Here is a 23,109-nt window from a genome sequence, read left to right on the forward strand (position 1 = left end):
GGATTGCGGGCCCTATGTCAGTCAGAGTTGCCCCCACAGTGTACAGCACCTGCGCATCATCCTCCTCCTCCTCATCATGTTCAGCCTCCATCTCAGATATCACCACATCAGTTACAAGCTGGAAGCACTCCAGTACTGCCTCAGTCAAGCAGCAACAGGCTGTGCTGAAACTCATAAGCTTAGGAGATAAACCTCACACTGCTTGTGAGTTGTGGACAGCTGTGAAAGAGCAGGCAGATCTGTGGCTGAGACCGCTGAACCTACATCCAGGCATGGTCGAGTGTGACAATGGCCGTAACCTGGTGGCTGCTCTGAGGCGAGATCACACATGTACCATGCCTCGCTCATGTGCTTAACCTCGTGGTTCAGCGGTTTCTTAAATCGTACCCCTAGTTGCCAGATCTGCTCGTCAAAGTACGCCGCCTGTCAGCTCATTTTCGGAAGTCGGCTACAGCTTACGCTGCCCTTGCTGTGTTGCAGCAGCGTTTGCAGCTTCCGACACACTGACTGGTGTGTGATGTCCCCACACGTTAGAACTCTACCCTCCACATGTTGCAAAGGATTTGTGAGCAGAAGAGAGCAGTTGTGGAGTACCAGCTGTAACAAGGCCGTCGATATTCAGGTCAGACTCAACACATAAGACCTCAGGAGTGGACCTGGATGTCTGACATATGTACCATCCTGACAAACTTTGAGGAGTCCACCAAGATGGTGAGTGGCGATGACGCCATCATTAGCGTCAGCATCCCACTTGTCTGTCGCTCTCTGCAGAGAATTAAAGAGGAGGCATTGCAGCCACAGTATGATGAGATGGATCAAGAAGCCTTAATTGGCGATTACACACAGCCCAGCCTCATCTCATCCCAACGTGCATTGGGGGACAATGAGGGAGAGGAGGAGGAGGAGGAAGAAGAACAGGAGCTGGTATCATGCGCTGTAGACGGTAGTACCTGTACAACGGTCATACCGTCGGTTCAGCGTGGGTGGCCTGAGGACAGGGGGGAGGAGGAGGAGGAGGAGGAGAGCATGGTCAGTCATCATCTTGGTGAGGAAACGGAAGTCTTGGCCGTTACCAGTCTGGCACGCATGGCTGACTTTATGTTACACTGCCTTAATCGTGACCCTCGCGTTGTCAAAATGTTGGGTGACAGTCATTACTGGTTGGTGACACTTTTAGACCCACGCTACAAGGAGAACTTTCACTCTCTTATTCCTGAGGTGGAGAGGTCTACAAAAATGTGGCAGTACCAGAAGGCCCTTGCTGCAGAACTGTTAAAAAAATTCCCATCTGAACATGCTAGCGGCAGAGGTCACAGTTCGTTGACCAACCAAGACGTACAGGCGAGAGAGAGGCAACTCCAATCCAGCAGAGGCAGGGGAACACTGTCAACATTCTGGGACAGTTTTCTGAGACCCGCCCAGCTTACAGGCCCTGAGGCGTGGGGTACTCTCACAAGGAGTGGAAAGTTTCAAAAGATGGTGAGGGAGTATCTTGCCGACCGTACCAGCGTCCTCCGTGATTCCTCTGTGCCTTTTAATTATTGGGTATCCAAGCTGGACACATGGAATGAAATCGCTCTGTACGCCTTGGAGGTCCTGGCCTGCCCTGCCGCTAGCGTGTTATCGGAGCGTGTTTTTAGTGCCGCTGGGGGAATTATAACTGATAAGCACACTTGCCTGTCAACTGACAATGCTGACAAGCTGACCCTTATCAAAATGAACAAGGGCTGGATTGGGCCAGACTTCTCATCACCACTAGTGTTGAGCGATACCTTCCGATATCGGGAAATATCGGATCGGATTGGATCGGACCGATACTGAAAAAGTATCGGATATCGCCGATTCCGATACCGGAAACCAATGCAAGTCAATGGGACAGAAATATCGAAATGAAAATAAACCCTTTCTTTCCTTGTAGGTTAATTCTACATGAAGGAAAACAACTAAGAATAATGTAGAATGTATTGGGGAGGTGGGGGAGACAATAAAGGCATAGAGGTTTAGCCCAATCAAATGGAATAGCAGGAATTAATATTTTTTTTTAAGACGTTCTGAGTTACGGAAATATTGACTATGTTAAGTATTTTTATATTTTGTCAGATATTTATGTTTCACTACTTCCATGCTCTTCACCTTCTTTTTTACTTCTCCCACACTTTCTCCTTCATCATCCTCAGCATCTTTTTCATCCACTTCTTCTTCACCTTCTTCATCTTCTTCTTCTTCACCTTCTTCGTATTATTCTTTTTTTTTCATTCTTCATATTCTACTTCTTCATCTTCTTCATATTCTTCTTCTTCATCATATTCTTATTTGTGACAGGCATTCCTGTAGTTGTTATCTATAAAAAGTTGGACATTACACCTTTCGTTCTGCCCGTCACAAAAGATTTACAACAGGATTTGTCCGCGTTCAGTTTGGCCTGCAGCAGCAGGTCTTTTCCAGGGGCACCACGAGGAGGAACGGACACACCCCCATACACTGCTTAGTCATCTTCTGCTTATAATTTAGATATTATCTTTTGCTCTGATTTTTAGTCTTATGCTTAATGTTCTTCCGCTTTTTCTTCTGCAGCTTCTTGTATTTCTGCTTCTTGGTTTTCTGTCTCTTGTTCTTCTGTATCTTGGTGCTTGTCTTCTCTTCTTTGTCCTCTTGGTCAACTTCTTCAGGGTCATCTTCTTGGTCTTCTTCGGGGTTGTCTTCAGGGTCATCGTCTTCGTGGGTCCTTGTCTTCGGGGCCCTCGTCTTCTTCGGGTTGGTCTTCTGGGTCCTCGTCTTCGGGGTCCTCTTCTTCTTCGGGGTGGTCTTCAGGGTCCTCGTCTTCTTCGGGGTGGTCTTCAGGGTCCTCGTCTTCTTTGGGGTGGTCTTCAGGGTCCTCGTCTTCAGGGTCGTCGTCTTCGGGGTCCTCGTCTTCTTAGGGTTGGTCTTCAGGGTCCTCGTCAGGGAGATCCAGAGTGATTACCAAGAACCATTTCAAAAAGCTTGAACTTGGAAATGTAGCAGAAGGTACAAGAAAGCTGAGGAACTACCGAGGACCAGCTGACTGTACTGGAACCCGGATGGGTAGCAGAAGGTACAAGAGCCAATGGAACTGCCGAAGACCAGCTGACGGTACGGGAACTCGGTTACTAAGCAGGAGGTACCTGTGCCAGAAAGCACTACCAAGGACCAGCAGACATTGGTGGAACTTGGATACCGAGAAGGAGGCACCTAATCAAAAGGCACTGCCGAGAACCAGCTGACGGTACTGGAACCCAGATGGGTAGCAGAAGGTACCCATGTAAAAAAAAGTTCAAGGCCGCGAGCCGGCCGCAGTTACCAAAACCCACAGTCCTACAGGGGGAGCTTGTCCTATTGGCACTATGGAACCAGCCTTCATTGCCAGATCCCGCAGCCCACATAGGAGTCACCTAAACTGCAGGCACCATAGAGTCGGCTAACCCGACCGCAACACGACAGGACAACGCATTGGAGGCAAAGTGACGTTGACACTACCCGGAAACAGCTGGCATGCTGGAACCAGGCTGGGCAGGAGGGAGTACCCGTGCCAAAGTCACTGGCGAGAACCAGCTGACGGTACTGGAACCCGGATGGGTAGTAGAAGGTACAAAAGTAAATGGAACTACCGAGGACCAGCTGACGGTACTGGAACCCGGAAGGGTAGCAGAAGGTACAAGAGCCAATGGAACTGCCGAAGACCAGCTGACGGTACTGGAACTCGGTTACTAAGCAGGAGGTACCTGTGCCAGAAAGCACTACCAAGGACCAGCAGACGTTGGTGGAACTTGGATACCGAGAAGGAGGCACCTAATCCAAAGGCACTGCCGAGAACCAGCTGACGGTACTGGAACCCGGATGGGTAGCAGAAGGTACCCATGTAAAAAAAAGTTCAAGCCCGCGAGCCGGCCGCAGTTACCAAAACCCACAGTCCGACAGGGGGTGCTTGTCCTATTGGCACTATGGAACCAACCTTCATTGCCAGATCCCGCAGCCCACATAGGAGTCACCTAAACTGCAGGCACTATAGAGTCGGCTAACCCGACCGCAACACGACAGGACAATGCATTGGAGGCAAAGTGACGTTGACACTACCCGGAAACAGCTGGTGTGCTGGAACCAGACTGGGCAGGAGGGAGTACCCGTGCCAAAGTCACTGTCGAGAACCAGCTGACGGTACTGGAACCCGGATGGGTAGTAGAAGGTACAAGAGCAAATGGAACTACCGAGAACCAGCTGGCGGTGCTGGAACCCAGGGTAAATACTAAAAACAGAGTGGAGCCAGAGGTGTAATTGGAGCAAGTTTTAAATCAGTAGTACAGTGGATGTGGACAAAGCAGGAGAATTTGCCGGACACACAGCAGGGGAACAGCTGACGTTACTGAACCCCAATAACACTGGAGCAAGCGTTGACTGTGCAGACGGCACTTCTGAACAGCAACTAGCGGTATTGGAGCCCAGGGTAAATACTAAAAACAGAGGAGCCAGAGGTGTATTTGGAGGAGGTTTTAAATCAGTAGTACAGTGGATGTGGACAGAGCAGGAGAAATTGCCGTCCGCACAGCAGGGGAACAGCTGACGTTACTGAACCCCAATAACACGGCAGCAAGTGTTGACTGTGCCGACGGCACTTCCGAGCGCCAACTGGCGGTGTTGGAGCTCAGTGATAATACTGAAAACAGAGGAGCCAGAGGTGTAATTGGAGCAACTTTAAAATCTGTAGTAGTGAGAATGTGGACAGAGCAGGAGAAACTGCCGTCCGCACAGCAGGGGAACAGCTGACGTTACTGAACCCCAATAACATGGCAGCAAGTGTTGATTGTGCAGACGGCACTTCCGAGCGCCAACTGGCGGTGTTGGAGCTCAGAGATAATACTGAAAACAGAGGAGCCAGAGGTGTATTTGGAGGAGGTTTTAAATCAGTAGTACAGTGGATGTGGACAGAGCAGGAGAAATTGCCGTCCGCACAGCAGGGGAACAGCTGACGTTACTGAACCTCAATAACACGGCAGCAAGTGTTGACTGTGCAGATGGCACTTCCAAGCGCCAACTGGCGGTGTTGGAGCTCAGGGATAATACTGAAAACAGAGGAGCCAGAGGTGTAATTGGAGCAACTTTAAAATCTGTAGTAGTGAGAATGTGGACAGAGCAGGAGAAATTGCCGTCCGCACAGCAGGGGAACAGCTGACGTTACTGAACCCCAATAACATGGCAGCAAGTGTTGACTGTGCAGACGGCACTTCCGAGCGCCAACTGGCGGTGTTGGAGCTCAGGGATAATACTGAAAACAGAGGAGCCAGAGGTGTATTTGGAGGAGGTTTTAAATCTGTAGTACAGTGGATGTGGACAGAGCAGGAGAAATTGCCGTCCGCACAGCAGGGGAACAGCTGACGTTACTGAACCCCAATAACACGGCAGCAAGTGTTGACTGTGCAGATGGCACTTCCAAGCGCCAACTGGCGGTGTTGGAGCTCAGGGATAATACTGAAAACAGAGGAGCCAGAGGTGTAATTGGAGCAACTTTAAAATCTGTAGTAGTGAGTAGAGATGAGCGTTGTTCTACTCGAACTGTTCGCCAATCTCAAATTCGAGCTGTTTTGGGCGGTGTTCGAGCCGGTCGGCGAACACGAACAATTTGAGAAAAATTCGGCTGTTCGAGGTTATGTTCGATAACTGTTCGTGCACCAAAATCATAACTGGATTTTTTCTCAGTAATGATGAAAATTAATGTTAATACGCAGTTTGAGTGTACAGCGGGGCGGGGGGAGGGGCAGGGGATGGATCTCTGCAGGAACAATGAAGATCTCCATTTTTTTTTCTCTTTCCCGCATTTGCAGTGGGGAGGTGCAATCTGTCAGCCTATCAGCAGCGCACACACGGAGCGAAGTGCTTTTTTTCACACAAGCAAGGGCATGTGTGATTGGCAGTGTATGTCACATGTCCTTGCCCTATAAGACCAAGCCATTTTCCCCGTCGCCACCATTTTCTCACTGCTGCAGCTGCGTGTTAGACGGCACCGCTGTTGCTGTGTGCGCTATACCTTGTTAATTTCAAGCCAATTTTCGCACAAATATACAGATAGCTTGGGAGTAGGGAATAGTTGTGAGTGCAGTCCTTTTAAGGACTAGGTTACAGCATTTCCTACGACTTTTATCAGGCAGGTCTGTGCTCTTAAATAGATAGATTGTGGGAGTAAAGACTAATTGTAATTGGAGTCCTTTTCAGGACTAGGTTACATCAGTTCCTATCAGTTTTTGCCAGGCAGGTCTGTGCCAGTGCTGTGCAAGTTTTTTTCACAGCATTTGGCTGAATCTAGCAAAGCTAATCCTTTTTGGCCTATTGCAGAGTGTGTTAGTCAGTGGAGTAGCCTATCTGTGTTGCAAGATATACCACCTGTGTATAGAATACCAATTTTTTTACTGCACCTAGTGAAGTAAAATCTTTTGGGCATAGCATCATTCTATTAGTCCATCTATACTGACCTCCATCAGGTTGCAAACTGAATATAATTTTTTTCTGCATCTAGCTCTGAAAAAATATTTGGGCTTCTAGCAGTGTGTGGGACTTGGTCTATTAGTCCATCTATACTGACCTCCATCAGGTTGCAAATTAAAAATAATTTTTTTCTTCATTTAGCTCTGAAAAAATATTTGGGCTTCTAGCAGTGTGTGGGACTTGTTCTATTAGTCCTTCTATACTGACCTCCAGCAGGTTGCAAATTGAATATAATTTTTTTCTGCATCTAGCTCTGAAAAAATATTTGGGCTTCTAGCGGTGTGTGGGACTTGGTCTATTAGTCCATCTATACTGACCTCCATCAGGTTGCAAATTAAAAATAATTTTTTTCTGCATCTAGCTCTGAAAAAATATTTGGGCTTCTAGCAGTGTGTGGGACTTGGTCTATTAGTCCATCTATACTGACCTCCATCAGGTTGCAAATTAAAAATAATTTTTTTCTTCATTTATCTCTGAAAAAATATTTGGGCTTCTAGCAGCGTGTGGGACTTGTTCTATTAGTCCATCTATACTGACCTCCATCAGGTTGCAAATTAAAAATAATTTTTTTCTGCATCTAGCTCTGAAAAAATATTTGGGCTTCTAGCAGTGTGTGGGACTTGGTCTATTAGTCCATCTATACTGACCTCCATCAGGTTGCAAATTAAAAATAATTTTTTTCTGCATCTAGCTCTGAAAAAATATTTGGGCTTCTAGCAGTGTGTGGGACTTGGTCTATTAGTCCATCTATACTGACCTCCATCAGGTTGCAAATTGAATAAAAAAATTTTCTGCATCTAGCTCTGAAAAAATATTTGGGCTTCTAGCGGTGTGTGGGACTTGGTCTATTAGTCCATCTATACTGACCTCCATCAGGTTGCAAATTAAAAATAATTTTTTTCTGCATCTAGCTCTGAAAAAATATTTGGGCTTCTAGCAGTGTGTGGGACTTGGTCTATTAGTCCATCTATACTGACCTCCATCAGGTTGCAAATTAAAAATAATTTTTTTCTTCATTTAGCTCTGAAAAAATATTTGGGCTTCTAGCAGTGTGTGGGACTTGTTCTATTAGTCCTTCTATACTGACCTCCAGCAGGTTGCAAATTGAATATAATTTTTTTCTGCATCTAGCTCTGAAAAAATATTTGGGCTTCTAGCGGTGTGTGGGACTTGGTCTATTAGTCCATCTATACTGACCTCCATCAGGTTGCAAATTAAAAATAATTTTTTTCTGCATCTAGCTCTGAAAAAATATTTGGGCTTCTAGCAGTGTGTGGGACTTGGTCTATTAGTCCATCTATACTGACCTCCATCAGGTTGCAAATTAAAAATAATTTTTTTCTGCATCTAGCTCTGAAAAAATATTTGGGCTTCTAGCAGTGTGTGGGACTTGGTCTATTAGTCCATCTATACTGACCTCCATCAGGTTGCAAATTGAATAAAAAAATTTTCTGCATCTAGCTCTGAAAAAATATTTGGGATTCTAGCGGTGTGTGGGACTTGGTCTATTAGTCCATCTATACTGACCTCCATCAGGTTGCAAATTAAAAATAATTTTTTTCTGCATCTAACCCAGCCAATAGTTTTGGCCTAATACCACAGTTTGGCCACTCAGCTCTGCTCGGTTACCATCCATTGTTTTTTTGTGCAAACAACTCCAGAGTTGTGAATTAGTTAACCACCAAAATGAGTGGAAAAAGGCCTGCTGCTGGTGGAAAGGGGAATAGGCGTGTTGGGAAGGGGAAAAAAGGTTGTGTCCGTGGGGTAGGTGCAGAAGAAAGACCATCTTCCAGCCAAACTAAAATGTCTACTTCTTTTAGCGGACAATGTGATAAGATCCCTTTCTTACGGCCACGCCAATCGCTACAAATTCCAGATGAGGCACAAAAACAGCAGGTGCTTCAACGGATATCAAGTGCTCCTTTAAGTGGGCTCTCCTCCACATCAACTTCAACATCACAAATACTCCAGTCCTCAAAGGTGTCACCCAAATCGCACTTGCTTCCTCACAGCTCCCAAATCTCCAGCTGCCCGTCTGAGTATGAGGTAGAACAGATGGTTGAGTCTGCAGAGCTGTTTACTCATACTATAGCCTGGGAATCAGAGGTCGACTCCAGCGCTTCTGTGAATCCAGACGAGGAAATGATCTGCACTGATGCCCAGAATCTTTATGAGTCGGATCCAGGACCAGACGCAGAAGGTTCTGACCATAATGTAGACCCTCATTCCCAAACTGTAACTCCTGTTGGTGGAGACAATGAGGAAGACGATGATAAGACTCAAATACCTGATTGGAGCGACAACTTTAGTTTTTTGTCAGGGCAGGAACAGGTTGGCTCTGAGGACGACGGGTGTGATAACGCACAGGGTGATGATGATGAGGTCGGAGATCCCACTTACTGTCAACCCACAGTCAGCCAAGAGATGAGGTCAGCAGAGGAGGTGGAGGAAGATGCTAGTGACGACAAGGTCAGGTTGCGCATTCCTGGACAGAGACGTAGTAATGGAAGCACGTCAACAACTGCATCCTCAAACACAACTCTGCCTCTCACCACAAGTCGTGGTGGCTCTTCAGGTCGCATGGGTGCTAAGCCTTGCATAGCCTGGGCATTTTTTCAGATCGATAAAGATGACCCAACTCGTGTTATCTGTAACATTTGTCAGCAAAAGCTAAGTAGAGGCCAAAAAATACATAGTTTGAGTACTTCATGCATGAACCGGCACATGGACATGAAGCATAAGTTGCAGTGGGAAGCTCAGTGTGCTACAATGCGGTCTAGCCGGCCGGGCCAACCACCGTCTGCCATATCTTGTGCATCCGCGGCCTCTTCATCCTCTGTGACTGGGGGGACAGCAGTCACACCTGTTTTGGGGCGCAGACCTGCCACCTCTTTACCCGCAACAGCCAGCGTGATTGGCAGGTCATCATTTTCTTTGGAGGTGGTAACACCAGCTGGTCTTGAGCGCTGTCCGACATCGATAGCACCACCTTTGGATCAAGGCAACCTAACATGTCCGCCTGCATCTTCCTCACAGACCGGCAGTTTGCCGGGGACACCCTTATCAACCCCGTCTAAGCACAATAGCCAGCCCTCGGTCCCTCAGATGTGGACAAGTAAAAGACCATTTCCTCCTAGCCATGAGAAAGCTAAGAGGTTGAATTTCACCATCTGCAAGCTCTTGGCTACAGAAATGCTGCCTTTCCGCCTGGTGGACACAGAGGATTTTCGAGACCTTATGTCCGTCGCAGTGCCCCAGTACCAGATGCCCAGTCGGCACTACTTCTCAAAGAAAGGTGTGCCTGCGCTCCACCAGCATGTCGCACACAACATCACCGCTTCTTTGAGAAACTCTGTGTGTGACAGGGTGCATTTCACCACAGACACTTGGACGAGTAGGCATGGACAGGGGCGTTACATGTCGCTGACTGGGCACTGGGTAACTATGGTGACAGCAGGACAAGGGGCTGCTGTCCAAGTCTTGCCGTCCCCACGAGTTGTGCGTCAATCCTCTTTATGTCATTTTTCCTCCACTGCTTCTGCCTCCTCAACCTCCTCTCGGTCTTCCACCTGCACCCAAAGCCTGTCTGGTCATGCCACAAGCTTTCTAACTGCGCAGAAGGGATCCTGCACACCTCCTTACTATGCTGGCAGTAGGGCTCAACGTCATCAGGCGGTTTTTACATTGAAATGTCTGGGAAATGTGAGTCACACAGCTGAGGAGTTGTGGTCAGCTCTGGAGAACCAATTTCATGAATGGTTGTCTCCACTGGACCTGAAACCAGGGAAGGCCGTGTGCGACAATGCTGCAAACCTGGGTGCGGCCCTTCGCCGGGGCAATGTCACACACGTGCCTTGTATGGCTCACGTGTTGAACCTGGTTGTCCAGCAATTTTTAGCCCACTATCCCAGACTAGATGGCCTTCTGCAGAGGGCACGGTCGCTGTGTGCTCACTTCCGCCGTTCGCATCCCGCAGCTCAGCGACTTACATCTCTACAGAAGTCGTTGGGCCTGCCACTTCACCGGCTAAAATGCGATGTGCCTACCCGGTGGAATTCAACTCTGCACATGTTGCAGCGACTGTGGCAGCACCGACAAGCCCTGGTGCAATACGTTCTGACGTATAGCCTGGGCCAACGAGATTCAGAGGTGGGGCAAATCACGCTGGAGGAGTGGTCTCAGATCAGGGACCTATGCACCCTTCTGCACAGTTTTGAAATGGCGACGAAGATGTTTAGTGCTGACGATGCCATTATCAGCATGACTATTCCGGTGATTTACATGCTGGAGCACATGTTAAACAGAATTCGGAGTCAGGTGGTGGCACAAGAGGAGGTGGAGGAAGTAGAGGAGGAGGAGTTGTATGCGGAAGGGCTAACATCTGCAAGGTCCAGACGGTCGGCAGCACCAGGGCGGCAGGCATGTGAGGGTGGGGGAGATGATTTTACCAGGGCGCATGGTAGCAGCCAAACTAGTGAGGAAGGTGCAGGAGCCCAGGAAGAAGTGGAGGACGAACTGATGGAAGACTCATCAGATGAGGGAGACCTTGATCACATTTCTGTTGTGCGAGGTTGGGGGGAGAGGACAGAGGAAGGAAGCATGATTGTTGACGCGCCCCTGGGCCTGTGTCGCGCTGCGGTGCGCACGCGGGAGCTTACCCGGAGCCGGATCCGTGGAGGGTTGTAATCTCGTGGCGGTGACCCGGTCCGTGCCCAGGGAGTCAAACTAGACGGCAGTCTATTAGTAGTAAATAGTTGATGACTACGCCACACGTTGAGTGCAGCCAGGAAGCTGCTGCTGCAGGGCAGACCGCTGAGGCCGGTGGTAGGATTGTGCAGCGTGATAGTATAACCCCCAACGGGAGGGGTATGGCCTCAGGGCAGCCGACGTGGATGATGGGGGTAGCAGGAACCACTCAGAGACGGTACGGTGTAGTTCAGGGTCTTTACTGGTAACAACGACAGACCCTCCCGGAGTACTTGCTAGCAAACGGGGCCTGGTCAGTCTTTGAGCAGATGGGATCTCCCCTGGCCAGGCGTAGTTGTAGGCCTCCCAAACTGACTGTACTCTTCTGGCTACCTTGCTAGAAGCTGATGTAAGTAGCCCATGTCCCTGAGTGTACCGTGTGGTGCTCACCCGTATGGCCGGTGACTCGGGGCCTTCTAATGGCTTCCGCTCCACGATGGCGGTGCTGGTCCCACGCGTGTGACCGTGCCTTCGGGCTTCTGGGCCAGAGGACCTGAAATCCCCTGCCCGACGGATTCTGCTGCTGGGTAGGAGTTAGTCCCCACAGCCTCGGACTCCGGGTCCGGTAAAGAATCTTCTTAGTCAGGGCGAGCTCTGTAGCTGCCAGCCCCTGACTCCTTGTAACTCTGCTGTTTCCTATGCTGCTTCTCTTCTCCACTCTCCTTGTCTGACTCACCCTGCCTCAGCCCCGGGTTTATACAGGGGAAGTTCTTCCCCTCCCAAGACTGGGCAGGAGGTGTGGCATGCACAGGATCCCTGACCAAAGGACCTCCCACCTGCTCTCAGACATAATATCTCTATCACTGTGGCAACCAGACCCCTGGGGTGTCACATTCCCCCCTAGTGAAATTTAGTACTCCGGGACTAAACACATTTAGAAAAACATAACAAAGTATAACAATAACAATACTATAAGAAAAACACATAAGATGGTTACGGCGTGTCCGCAACCGGATGCAGTCTTTGAAGAAAAGCAAAGGTGTCCATTTCACCAACACAGGGAGACGTAACCAGGTAGGGGTCTGTCCTACCCCGAGTCCTTAACAGTCTCTAGTCCATCCTGGGTTACGCTCCAACTATATACAAGGATTCCCGGTAAATCCACCAAGGTTTCCTAAAAATAACTAGAAACACAAAATTATACACAAGCAACAAGACACAGAAAAACATAAATAAAACAATTTATACACTTTAAATTCTCCAGCGTGCGGGTAACTGGCCTCTAGTGGCCCGAGTGGACCTACGGAGCTGACTGTCTGGCCCTGAACTACAGGGTGTAGGAGCTGTCAAGGGTAAACTGGGCAGCTGTCTACCGGCTCTTTGTCTCACTAGGGGTACGGCAGGCTCACTATAAGCAGAGGGTTGATTCTCCTGTTCTGCTTGTGTGGAGTCTTCTGCCTCCTGGACCGGCTGTTCTTCCAGCTCTACCCGTTGCTCCGTAGGTTCTTGGGATGATGGTTGGAGGAAGGTGAGTACGGGTACCACAACTGCACCATTGACTTGAGTCCAAGACTGAGGAAAGTCCCCGAGCACGGTACTAACCATATCTTCCCTTTCTTCCACGGGTCGATGGTCTTCTTGTTCCTCTTCAGGGTTCCTCAGTTGTTCGGGACACTTCTTCAGGTGGTCCCGGGATACAATGGCTGTGGTTTCCCCTCCGTCTTTACTGATGGTACAGACCTTCGGGTTCTCGTGGCTTGAGGGCAGTACGGTGTACGGGTCCTTCTCCCACTGGTCGTCCAACTTGTGGAGCCGTCTCTTCCTCTTCAAGACCTGCTCTCCGGGTACCAGGGGAACAGCGGGAGCATACTGGTTGTAAGTTTTCTCTTGTCTTTCCCTAGCCTGACAGAGACTTCGCTCCACGCTCTCCTGTACTCTCCGGTACTGCTGCTGCCTCTCTGTGTCCCAGTCTGTTTCTGGTGAAGTGTCCTCGGGGGTCAGGACTCCCATTTCCAGGTCAACAGGTAACTTACCAGGTCTTGCCCTCATTAGGTAAGCCGGGGTACAGTTGGTGGAACCTACCGGGATGTGGTTGTATAGGTCCACCAGATCGGGCAACTTTTCAGGCCACAGACTGCGTTCTTCCAGGGGCAACGTTTTTAGAAGATCCATTACCACCTGGTTCATTTTTTCACAAAGTCCATTAGTCTGCGGATGGTAGGGTGTCGTCCTTATCTTCCGGCAGCCATACAGATTGCAGAATTCCTGAAAGACCTCCGCTTCAAAGGCAGGTCCCTGGTCCGTCAGCACTTGGTCCGGGTACCCGTGTGGACGGCAGAAGTGCTGCTGGAAGGCTCTAGCTGCTGTTTGAGCCGTTAAGTCCTTGACGGGGACGACAACCAAGAACCGGGAGTAATGATCCACGATGGTTAACGCGTAGACGTAGCCACTTCTGCTTGGGGTCAGTTTTACATGATCCAAGGCTACCAGTTCCAACGGTTGCCGGGTGACGATGGACTGCAGGGGAGTCTTCTGGCTGGCTCGGTCCTTCCTTCTCAGGTTGCACGGGCCACAATCTCTGCACCACTTCTCGATGGTTCCCCTCATGCCTACCCAGTGGAACCGCTCGCGCAGCAGGAACTCCAGCTTTTTCCACCCAAAGTGTCCAGCTCCGTCGTGGTATGCCTCCATCACCATGGCTGCGTCTCTTCGTGGCACCACTACTTGCCAGAGTAATTCATGCGTCCGGGAGTTAACCATTCTGCGGCACAACTTCCCTTTGTAAAGGAACAGTCGACTCTTCTCTGCCCATAGTTGTTTGGCTTCCTCCGGAGCGTCTGGTTCAAGGCGAGCCTCCGGCCGAGTCAGCATCTCCTTCACCAGTCGGACGGCAGGGTCGCTGTCTTGCGTTTCCGCCCAGTTGTAGTGGGGTAAGGGGTTCAACGTAGCAGCCTGCTTACTCCTTACCCGGTGGGAATACTGAATAGTCCCATGATGGTGGAACGCAGGGAGTTCAACTTCTTCCAGTCCCTCCGGATCTTCTCCTCCGTCCGGCAGGTTGGGCATCCTGGACAGGGCGTCCGCGTTGGTATTGGAGCGTCCTGCCCGGTATTTAATTGTGAACTCGTAGTTGGACAGACGGGCCATCCACCTCTGCTCCAGGGCACCTAGTCTTGCCGTGTCCAGGTGTGTCAGCGGGTTGTTATCCGTGTACACGGTGAACCGGGAAGAAGCGAGGTAATGCTTAAAGCGCTCAGTGATTGCCCATACTACGGCCAGGAACTCTAACTTAAATGAGCTGTAATTCTCGGGGTTCCTTTCGGTGGGTCGCAGTTTTCGGCTGGCGTAGGCGATTACTCGTTCCTTCCCCTGCTGGATCTGGGACAGTACGGCTCCTAGCCCGATGTTACTGGCGTCGGTGTAGAGGATAAAGGGCTGGCTATAATCCGGGTACGCCAGGATTTCGTCCCCCGTGAGGGCCATCTTCAGCTGGCGGAAGGACTCTTCTTCCAGCTCTTCCCATTTGAAGGGCGGCTTCTGGTTCTTGGCCTTCCGGGACTGGCCTATCAGGAGGTCCTGCATAGGTGCTGCCTTTTTGGTGAAACCGGGAATAAACCTTCGGTAGTAGCCTACCAACCCAAGGAACTGCCGCACTTCTTTTACGCTGGAGGGGCTTGGCCATCCCTTAATTGCGGTGATCTTATCGGGGTCGGGAGCCACTCCGTCAGCGCTCACCACGTGTCCCAGGTACTGCACCTTTGGTTTCAGGAGGTGACACTTGGAGGGTTTCACCTTTAGGCCGTAACTCGCCAGAGCCTCGAACACTTCCGCCAGGTGTTTCAGGTGGTCCTCATACGTCTTGGAATATACGATGACATCGTCCAGGTACAACAGGACCGTCTCGAAGTTTCTGTGGCCCAGACAACACTCCATTAGGCGTTGGAAGGTTCCTGGTGCGTTGCAGAGTCCGAACGGCATGCAGGTGAACTCGCTAAGTCCCATCGGGGTGGTGAATGCGGTCTTCTCCCGGTCCGCCTCTGCTACAGGAACCTGCCAGTACCCGCTAGTGAGATCCAAGGTAGAGAAGAAGTTAGCAGATCTTAAAGCAGCCAATGACTCCTCTATCCTTGGTAAGGGGTACGCATCCTTGTGTGTGATACGGTTGATTTTCCGGTAATCTACACACATCCTCATGGTGTTGTCTTTCTTTTTGACTAAAACTAATGGGGCTGCCCAGGGGCTACAACTATCCCGGATTACCCCAGCCTCCTTCATATCTCTAAGCATCCCCTTGGCGTGTTGGTAATGTGCAGGGGGTACGGGTCGATACCTCTCTTTTATGGAAGGATGATCTCCCGTGGGGATGCGATGTTCTACCCCCTTGACTCGCCCGAAGTCTAACGGGTGTTTACTAAACACTCTCTCATACTCTTGAACCACCCGATAGACTCCTTGTTTCTGATGTGAGGGAGTGGAGTCAGTACCCAAATGTAGTTGCTGACACCAGTCCTCCATGTCTTTCTTAGAGCCGTTACCTTCCTCCGGGTGAGATGGAGGCAAGGGTTCCACAGATTGTATAGAACTTTGATTAGTGGTATATAATTTGGCTAGCGTGGCATACCGGGGCAGGTACACTTCCCTCTCCCCGATATTTATTATGCGAATGGGCACCCTCCCATGGCGCACATTGACCACCCCCCGTGCTGTCAAAATGGTGGGCCTACTGTCTGAGTAAACTGGTTCTACCATTGCCTGGTAATCTCTACCTCTCAGACCAATAGCTGCCCGGCACCAAATCATCATTTCACTTTTTGGGGGCATGGCAATAGGAAAAGGGTCACACATTCTTACGCTACCAATCTCACCGCCGGAGAGTTCCACTTGTTGCCGTTGCATCAGTGCCCGGATCTCTTTCTGGAGCACCCGCTGCTCGCCGGAGCTGGCATTCTTGGCAACCTGCTGTAAAAGGAAAATCACCTCTGCAAGACAATTTTCAATTACATTAGTTCCTAGAGTTATTTTTGGGTGACTCTCATGTTTATCGATATCTACAATGATCAGTCCCTGTGCGGCCAGTTCGACTCTACCAATTTTGATGGTCACCTCTTTAAATCCGATCTGTGGCACGGGCTGACCATTGCTGGCGATGATACTCAAGTCGTCGTCGGGGTAGCGGGTAATATCCGAGTCATTCCAGTACTGCTTGAAGAGCACGTACGGGATGGTGGTGACCTGTGACCCGGTGTCCAGTAGGGCACTCATGGGAATGCCATCCAGTACCACAGGCAAGACTGGACGTCCTCCCACATATCTGTCGCGCCAGTTCGATGGGCCTGGTGATCTTTTTCCTGGGGGTTGGCCCTCTACCCCAGGTTGTGCCCGTTTAAAGAACAGTACCTTGCCATATGTCCGGGTTGATTGCAGCGGCGGCAGATGGGTCGTCCGTCCTCACTGTATCGGTCACTGGGTCTTCCTCTGGCCGGTGGGGTCCTCCTTGGTCGACGCCACGGGATGTCCTCCGGTCCGGATGCCAGCTGGATCTTCCCTGGGGTGGAAACCTGTAAAGACTGCACAGTTCGGGTTAGCGCAGCAACGCTCTTAGCTAGCTCTTGGACCTGATGGTGTAAGTCTGGAGCCGGGTCATTGTCCAAAGCCTGCGCATCAGCTCCCACAGGCCCTGCTGACAAGGGCGCAGCCTCCTGGTAGTAAGTGGTAGTGGGGCGTCTGTGGGTCACAACGCCACCTGGTGCCGGTTCTCGGAGCACCCGGATGGCTCTGTCCTTGAACTGTGCAAAGTCCAGATGGGGATCCTGTAAGGCCATTGCCCGCAACTGGGTTCGGTGGGCATTGCAATATAAACCCTCTATAAATTGTTCAGTCAACAGCCTGTCCTCGTTTCCCACCCCATCAGGGTCGGTCTGCTTTATGGCCCTCAGGGCCTCTTGTAGGTTTAGTGCATAGTCCCTTATACTCTCATGCGCTCGCTGCTTGCACCCGTAGAATCTAAGCTTAATCTCGGCTGAGGTGCGGGTATCAAAGGTGTCCTTCAGCCGGGTTAGTATCCCTGCGACAGTCTTCCTCCCAGGTGGCCAGGATTTTACTTCCCTTTTGGCTGCCCCGGTTAGTTGGGCCACCAGGATGCTCACTTTTTGCTCTTCTGTGAGGGGGTACACCTGGAAGAGGCTATCCAGCTTTTCTCTAAAGTCATGCAGGGTATGTGACTCCCCTGAGTACTGGGGTAGCCAAGCTGCTCCCGGGATATAGGGCATGGTGAAGGGCATAACTGCAGCAGCGGTAGCGCTGGCGGGGGTTGAGGCAGTGAAGCTCTCCTCCGTATCCGACATCTTCCTCCCCCCTAGTGGACCGTGGCCTACCTTGCGATGATCCTCTTCCGTAGGCCGCGGCTCCGCAGTGGATCGTCAGGGTTGAGGACCTTCCGTTGCGCTCCTGTGACGTCGGCGTCTGCTGGGCTCCTTCCAGGACCTTACGCAACGTCCGGACGTGAGGCGGGGCTTCAGTTCTCGCGCGCTTTCGGAGTCCACGCCCCTCTTCTTCCCGCGCGGCGTCCTCAAGATGGCGTCCAATGGCGGGAAAACTCCACGGATGGCGGGAAGAAGGTCGAAGATGGCGCCGGATGGCGGGAAAACTTCGCGGATGGCGGGAAGAAGGTAGAAGATGGCGCCGGATGGCGGGAAACCTTCACCACTGGTAAGTTTGAACAGTCTTTGCTTTTCAGGCACGCAGTACCCGGTGGTTGCGGGCACGAAATCCTGCCGACTACGCCAAAGTTGACGCGCCCCTGGGCCTGTGTCGCGCTGCGGTGCGCACGCGGGAGCTTATCCGGAGCCGGATCCGTGGAGGGTTGTAATCTCGTGGCGGTGACCCGGTCCGTGCCCAGGGAGTCAAACTAGACGGCAGTCTATTAGTAGTAAATAGTTGATGACTACGCCACCCGTTGAGTGCAGCCAGGAAGCTGCTGCTGCAGGGCAGACCGCTGAGGCCGGTGGTAGGATTGTGCAGCGTGATAGTATAACCCCCAACGGGAGGGGTATGGCCTCAGGGCAGCCGACGTGGATGATGGGGGTAGCAGGAACCACTCAGAGACGGTACGGTGTAGTTCAGGGTCTTTACTGGTAACAACGACAGACCCTCCCGGAGTACTTGCTAGCAAACGGGGCCTGGTCAGTCTTTGAGCAGATGGGATCTCCCCTGGCCAGGCGTAGTTGTAGGCCTCCCAAACTGACTGTACTCTTCTGGCTACCTTGCTAGAAGCTGATGTAAGTAGCCCACGTCCCTGAGTGTACCGTGTGGTGCTCACCCGTATGGCCGGTGACTCGGGGCCTTCTAATGGCTTCCGCTCCACGATGGCGGTGCTGGTCCCACGCGTGTGACCGTGCCTTCGGGCTTCTGGGCCAGAGGACCTGAAATCCCCTGCCCGACGGATTCTGCTGCTGGGTAGGAGTTAGTCCCCACAGCCTCGGACTCCGGGTCCGGTAAAGAATCTTCTTAGTCAGGGCGAGCTCTGTAGCTGCCAGCCCCTGACTCCTTGTAACTCTGCTGTTTCCTATGCTGCTTCTCTTCTCCACTCTCCTTGTCTGACTCACCCTGCCTCAGCCCCGGGTTTATACAGGGGAAGTTCTTCCCCTCCCAAGACTGGGCAGGAGATGTGGCATGCACAGGATCCCTGACCAAAGGACCTCCCACCTGCTCTCAGACATAATATCTCTATCACTGTGGCAACCAGACCCCTGGGGTGTCACAATTGTTACCTCGCCACCAACACAACAGGGACTTGGTGCTCCTGGATGCGCAACACACATGAGTGCCTTCTTGCTGCACTACCTGCAACATGACCCTCGAATTGTGAGAATTAGAAATAATCCTGACTACTGGGTTGCCACACTGTTAGATCCCCGGTACAAAAGTAAATTTGCAGAAATTATTCCTGCCATAGAAAGGGATGCACGCATGCAGGAGTATCAGCAGAGACTGTTGCAGAATCTTACATGTGCTTTTCCACAAAATACCAGTGGTGCACATAGTGAATCTCACAGTTCCAACTTGCCAACCGTGGTCTGTATGGAATTGTTCAATAAAGGGCCCAAAATTAAGATAACATAGATGGGAGAGGTCTCTATGAATAGGAATTCCTAAGTATTTGATACCCTGTGAGGGCCAGGCAAAGGGAAAGTTGGACTGGATGGAATCCTATATGGATTTAGGGAGGGAGACATCGAGGGCCTCAGACTTCGCTGCATTGATTTTAAAATTTTACCATGTAACAAAGTGATCTATTTCAGCCATAACAGCAGGGATGGATATATGTGATTGAGTGATATATACTAGGACATCATCAGCAAATAGAGAGCACTTGTACTCGGTGCCTCCCACCTCAATCCACCTAATATTGGGGTTATGGCGAATTGATGAGAGCAGGTGCTCCGTCACTAGGATGTATAAGAGAGGGGACAGAGGACATCCCTGCCTTGTCCCATTGGTGATTGTGAAAGGTGATGAAAATGTTCTGACGCACCCCCTGGGCCTTGGGACACCCGGAGCCGGACCCTTTTTGGTGGATGCTGGTGGTTGTAGTCTTCGTGGCGGCGATCCGGTTCCGTGGCTCAGGGCGGTCAAACCAGTGGCGGAACTATTTATGTGGTTTTGATGTTTAAATGTCCGACTACGCCACCCGTGGATTGCGGTCAGAGTGAACCGCCGCTACAGGGCAGACCGCTAAGGCTGGTGTTGTGGGTGCAGCAGAGCGTAGCATAACTCCCCACGGGAGGAGTATAGCCTCAGGGCAGTGTATGCGGAGGATGGGGGTGATGGTGCAGGGCAGCAGCAGTAACGACACGGAGTCAGTGATGCAGTTCAGGGCCTTTACTCACAGTTCTTATTATCCAGACCACGTCTGCAGGTAACGGCTGCCCACGTCGTACTGTGCTCACCAGGTGAGGGGCTCAGACAACTCCCAGATAACTTTGGAGCGCTTCACAGGACCCCCTTTGTGTGTCCTTTGTCTGGCCTTTCTTACCAACACTTCTGTCCGGCTGCCTCGGGCCTCCTCTTGGTAAACTTGGCGCCAGTTTCCCTGACCCTATGTGGTGCCTTCCTAGCGGGTGGAGCAAGGGGCTGCGCCACATAAAATGTCAGAGCCTCCGGTTTCTAGCTGAGGGTCGTTTCCTGCCTCCACTAGTTCGGGGACCGGTCTCCCCCTTTGGCCTGACCCCTCCACGCAGGTGGATTCGGGCGTGCGGTGGCGACTCGCCCGTCCGCACCCCTGGGATCCCTTCATTCCTCGTTCCTGGAGCCTTCTCCGCTCCTCTTCCTTCCTTCTCCCTCTTGCAGGCCTGGGCCTCTGTTACTAGGCCCGCCTCCGGAGCAGAGCTCATGCAGAGCCCCTGCTCCCTGCCACTTCTGCTCAGACTTCTCTGCACTGAACTAAGATGGTGCCCACCTTTTATACTCCCTTCTCAATGCACCCAGGAACTGCTTCCTCCCTGCTCCTGCACTGCAGGGTTCCCCTTCATCAGTGTTCCCTCCCCCCACTCCAGCCAGGGACAGGGACTGTCGTGCCCATCTCAGGGGCATATTGGTCGCCCTGCCCCACGGCAATGTGGTGTAATGCATGCAGGTGTCGGGTCCTGATCCACACTCCATCCTTATCTGAGAGTGAGATATCACACCTCTGGGTGAGGTGCAATACGTCTGTAGCAACCGAGCCCTCGGTGCTACAGTTCCATTTATCTTCAGCCTAGGTGACGTATTGTGATACAGGGCCGTGATTTTGGCTATAAAAGGGTCCCCTAGACCCCTACCCCAAGCTTTTTAAGAGAATCATATATGGCGTGCCAGGAGACTCTATGGAATGCTTTCTCAGCATCCAACGAGAGTATCTACTTACAAATTTTTAACTGCATCTAGCCCAGGAAATACTTTGTGCCTAGTAGCAGTGTCTGCTAGTCAGCGGATTATCCCGGCTGTTAAGCAAGCTACACCACCTGTAGTTTGGACACTTAATTTTTTCAAAGGAAATGCTTCGGGACCACGGGATACTTAGTGAAGAGCATCAGGAGGCACCCCAAGGCATAGGGGCTGGGACTGGCACTAGGATGCCTTGCGGTGGACAGCCGAGCTCGATCCTTATAAAAGCTTTTTAACTGCAGCAGCTTTAGTGGACGCTACTGGAGCTGGAATTACGCGGCTGCTGGCATGAGACTTGCCCTCCAATAGATCCTTGTAAATGGATTTAAAGTGTATTCATTCAAATTAGAGGGACAATTTAAATTAAAAAGCTTAGAGCTGCCTCCACCACAGGGGGGCTCTCTCGACCCACCAGCGGACAGGCACCAGTATTGGGAGAGGGGGGCTGGCCGTCAGGGTTCACCGCGGCTCTGGCACAAACCCGGCGACACGGAGGTGGCACGGGCAGGAGCGGACTGGCCGTCTCGGCTTCTCACTTTTTGGATTTTAGAAGGGCATGACATGCCTATATCTGTGTCTCCCCCTCCTTTTACTCCTCCACCTCTTTTCTTTTCGCATGACTATATGTACTTGTCACTTTTCCATGTGTTAGTTGTGTCTTCTGAGCAGTTTGTCAGCTTTTGGACACCTTTGAAGGTGTTTTCTATGTGTTTCTATGTGTTTTTGTTTGCCTGCCATTGGTTTTAACGGTGTTCGAAGGTGTTCGACGAACAGTTCGACGAACAGTTAGGCGAACACACGGGTGTTCGACGAACCGAACCGAACTCATTGATGGTGATGTGTGTCAGGGCTCTTTATATCACTGTAAGTAATTGCAGACACCTGTGCTAATTAGTTTGGCAGGTGTGTCCAATGAAAGGCAAGACTACTTAAGAAGGCTCTCTCACATTATTAAGCAGCCTACATTTTCTGCCAAAATGGGAAAGAAAAAGGATGTGTCGGCTGCTGAGAAGCAACAAATTGTGGAGTGTTTAGGTCAAGGCATGACTACAATCAACATTGTGCGATGATCAGGATGAAGTGTCTTGGCAATCAAGAAGTATGTAGCTGATTCACAGTACACACGTGTGCGTGCTGATAAGGGCAAATTGAGGACTCTTTCCTACAGGCAATTACGTCAGGTTGAAACAGCAGCGGCAAAAAAGCCTTGTCATAGCAGCAGACAAGTTTTTGAAGCTGCTTGTGCCTCCAACGTCCCCCGAACAACAAGATGCAGGGTCATTCAGAGGTTTGCAGCTGTGCATATGCCATCCTGTCGACCTCCTCTATCCACTTCACACAAGCAGAAACGGCTCCAGTGGGCCAAACATTACATGAAGACTGATTTCAAAACTGTTTTGTTCACGGATGAGTGCCGTGCAGCGCTCGATGGTCCAGATGAATGGAGTGGAGGATGGCTGGTTGATGGACACCCCACGCAAACACGGCTACAGCGCCAACAAGGAGGAGGTGGAGTAATGTTTTGGGCTGGAATCATGGGGAGAGAGATTGTCGGCCCCTTTAGGATCCCTGAAGGCGCTAAAGATGAACTCCATAATGTATGTGGATTTTCTCAAACAGCACTTCCTGCCATGGTTCAAGAAGAAGAACCGTGTATTTCACAGCAAGATCATTTTTCTGCATGATAATGCACCATCTCATGCTGCACATAAAACATCTGCATCTCTGGCTGATATGGGCATAAAAGGGGACAAACTTATGGTGTGACCCCCATGCTCCCCTGACCTGTACCCCATTCAGAACCTTTGGAGCATCATTAAAAGGAGTGTCTATGATGGCGGGAGGCAGTTCACATCTAAGCAACAGCTCTGGGAGGGTATTCTGTCCTCATGCAAAACAATTGAAGCAGAAACCATCCAAAACCTGACAAATTCAATGGACGAAAGAGTTCAGAAGCTCCTTTCGAACAAGGGGTCCTATGTGAAAATGTAACATCACCTAGAATAA

Source organism: Phyllobates terribilis, unplaced genomic scaffold (assembly GCF_046119375.1).
Source record: "Phyllobates terribilis strain yellow unplaced genomic scaffold, ASM4611937v1 Scaffold_1__5_contigs__length_1240528914, whole genome shotgun sequence".
NCBI lineage: Eukaryota > Metazoa > Chordata > Amphibia > Anura > Dendrobatidae > Phyllobates > Phyllobates terribilis.